The sequence below is a fragment of the Sinocyclocheilus rhinocerous genome, unplaced genomic scaffold, assembly GCF_001515625.1.
Source record: "Sinocyclocheilus rhinocerous isolate Xijiao unplaced genomic scaffold, SAMN03320098_v1.1 scaffold864, whole genome shotgun sequence".
Classification (NCBI taxonomy): domain Eukaryota; kingdom Metazoa; phylum Chordata; class Actinopteri; order Cypriniformes; family Cyprinidae; genus Sinocyclocheilus; species Sinocyclocheilus rhinocerous.
This window is the reverse complement of record NW_015645567.1, coordinates 1,150,332-1,154,016: the sequence shown is the minus strand read 5'-3', so window position 1 is coordinate 1,154,016 and position 3,685 is coordinate 1,150,332.

Genomic DNA, 3,685 nt, shown 5'->3' with positions numbered 1-3,685 from the left:
AAAATTATCGATTTTTCTTTTATGCCAAAAATCATTAGGATATTAAGTAAAGATCATGTTCCATGAAAATATTTAGTAAATTTCCTACCGTAAATATATCAAAACTTAATTTTTGATTAGTAATATGCATTGCTAAGAACTTCATTTGGACAACTTTAAAGGCTTAATATTTTCTCAATATTTTGATTTTTTTTGCACCCTCAGATTCCAGATTTTCAAATAGTTGTATCTCGACCAAATATTGTCCTATCAGCTTTCAGCTGATGTATAAATCTCAATTTCGAACAATTGACCCTTTTGACTGGTTTCGTGGTCCAGGGTCACAAATGTTTTTGCTGACATTCTGAGAATATTATTAAAGACCACATAACTTTGAACTTTACTGTTTTCTATATGGACTGAAACGAACAACGTTCCCAATAAGTGAAAATTATTTCCAAATGTTCTCTAATCATTCAAAGCGTCCTTTTCTCTCTCTCTTTTGTTGTTGTTGAATGTTTAAAACCCTTTTTTCTTGGTTATGCAAACATGAAGGGAACATTCAATTTGATTATTTTGCAAACATTTTTGGAACGTTACTTTTGAGTGTTCTCTACACCTTCTGAAACAAGTTATAGCCTAACATTAAAAACGTTTTGAGAACTTTTAACGAACGTTCTATTAATGTTACTGGAAGAACTTCGTTCATAATATTGCCAGCACGTTAGTCAAAGTTCTGAGAACGTTCCCTGTTAGCTGGGAAGGAGGCAGTGCATTCAAATGGTAAAAAATGTAGATGTCCATCCAAAATGCAGTTTTAATATGAACTAAACTGTTATTCCGCATCTTCAAACACCTTCGCCTAATGAAAACTGACCGACCTGAGATGTTCTGCTGACAAACATCCAACTCTCGGTTTGTTTTGTCATTCAAATCAAAGCAAGCAAACGAATAAACGCCGACTGGTTGGCATCAGCTGATCTGTGTGTTTTGTGAAGTGACTTTCTGAGGCGCTTTATTTCTCATTTCCAGTCTGCTGGCTGTCATTTACAGGGCGCTTTGGTGATAAAGTCATTATCTCCTCTATTCAGAGCGCTGTCGCACCTCAGCTCAGCGTGAGCCCAAATTAATTTTCTCGGCGCATATACGCTTACATTTATTTGTCAATTTCCATTCAGAATTGTATATGCCACCAAAGGCTGAGTTTCATTCTAAACGCATTTGATACTCAATCAACAAAGCGCGAAGGGCTGACGTTAAAATGACAAACTGCAGACTCAAGAAAGAGGAGACGCGGGTGACAGCGTGTTATCAGACATTATACAGTCTGGTGTGATCACTGCTTGTGTTAAATCTGCATGTTTGTCTCTCTAAATTATTCACTACTGTCAGACCCTCAAAGCGGATCTCCATCTTAGGCCTATCTAACTTATGCTGATATTTGGCATCTCTGCCTAATAAATAAATAAATAAATGCAATTCCCAAACGAGACTTGTGACAGACGCGCAAAGCTCTTTTGGTGCATGTGCTGCTGTAACATCAGTAAGCGTGATATTTTACAAAGTCTAACATGCCAGACATCTCGATCTGCTGTGAAGTGACTACGCATTTCCAGCGGGTGAATTCAATGACTAATCTAGTTTACCCATTAAACTTGCATGCACGGTAGCTTCAGACTTACTATTCAAACCATATAACTGATTTTTAAAAATGCACGCCGAGTTGTGTAAGAACAACTCCTGTGTAGGAAAAGCATGAAACCTTTGGCGAACCAAAGGGACGCTGAGAAATAATTGATCGGCTTTGGAGAAGCTTTTGATATCACATAAACAGCACAGTGTACGACACAGCAAACATATTTAGATGAAAAGGAATAGAGGAATTTGTACAAATAAATATAGTACATACTAAACGATGATTACAAAGAGCATGACGATTACTTTCAGGCCTCAGTTTGGACAGCCGTTCATTCTCTCGCAGTTATTTGCCGTTGCAGATGCAGGTTGAGGCCACACGGCGGCGCTCTCAACCACAGATTGTTCAATGGAAATATACTATTTGTAAATTACATATACTGCACAGTATGTGAAGGATAGCCTATATTCTGTATGTATGACCTAAATACTTTTAGCAAAATGTGGAGTATACAAACAAAAAACGCTGGAAGCAATAGGCCGACTGTATCCCACAATGCAATGCACTCAACTTTCATTTGAACTGGAGCAATCAAATCTCTCACTGAACTCATGATTTAAAGGGGTCATATGATGCGATTTCAATTTTTCCTTTCTCTTTGGAGTGTTACAAGCTCTTGGTGCATAAAGAAGATCTGTAAAGTTGCAAAGACTAAAGTCTCAAATCCAAAGAGATATTCTCGCTCCGGCCGGACAGGGCATCACAGTATGGTAAGTGGCGTAACATTTCCGTCTCACGCTTGAGGTATTCGGCCAATCATAACGCACTGGATAGCTGGCCAATCACAGCACACCTCGCTTTTTCAGACCGATGAGCTTTGTAAAAATCGACGCGTTTCAGAAAAGCGGGGCATAGAGGAGAAACAATAATGTACAGTATGTGGAAAATAATGTGTTTTTTGAACCTTAAACCGCATAAACACATTTCATAACACCAAATACACAAAATAATGTTCTGTTTAGCAGCATCATATGACCCCTTTAAAAGAAAGTCATTTATGTATTTATTTATTTCACAAAATTGTTTAATATTTAATTTTAGTTAACATTTATTTTATTTCAAGTATACAACACATGGTTTTTAATGATTTTAGTTTTAGTTAACTATAATAAATGTGTGATATTCATATTCAAAGTTTTGTTCATAATTAAACTTTATTCTAATCAGTTATGTAAAAGTAAAGGACTGAGTTTTATCTAAGCATTGACAAACAAAAACCTTGTCTTTATAATTTTCATCATCAAATAAAACTTCATCTACCAACTTTCTTTTCTGACTGACGCCACTCCGGCTGCACAGGTTATTGGAGAATGTTAACGGTTCTGTCTTAAACTGCTGCATTAGATAATGCAGACTTTCTCAAATCTTGCCAAAATGGAAAAACACACATATGCATAAAAGTAAAACAAAGACCCAATAGAAAACCAGATGCTCGGGCGGTTGAGAGTTGCTGATGGGTAGTAAGTTCTTCAATATGCGTTGCTGTATTTTGATCAGTCTTTTAAAGCCTTGAAGAAGAGGAAGGCCTCCGCTCAAGTCTTGAATTATTGCTCACATTCAGATATTGTTTCTGGAGGCCTCACGAAGCTGCGTTTGCAGCCATATCATCATTACATTTGGGATTTACAGCTACTGTCAGGTAGGAGACACAAGGGTTATGAAGGGTTATGAAGGGCTTATTTTAGAGCACCGTGTCACTCACTGTTTACATCTCTCTCGCTCTCTCTCTCTCTCTCTCTCTCTCTCTCTACCTATCATGAACGATGCACACCCCATCCATCTGACTTTATTATAGCGGCTCCTGAATATGCAAAGCTCGTCTCAAATGAGACGCATCTATCTTGTGTCATATTGCCCTGCCTGCTCTCAGAGCTGGAGAACTGAATCTTGGGATATCTGTAGATATTAGACCTTGCCATAAATTGAACTTTTTAATAAAACATTTACAGTGTCTGCTATTTTAAGGCTAGCGGTGGAAATATACAGTGAGCTAATTTAGTTTGAATGGAC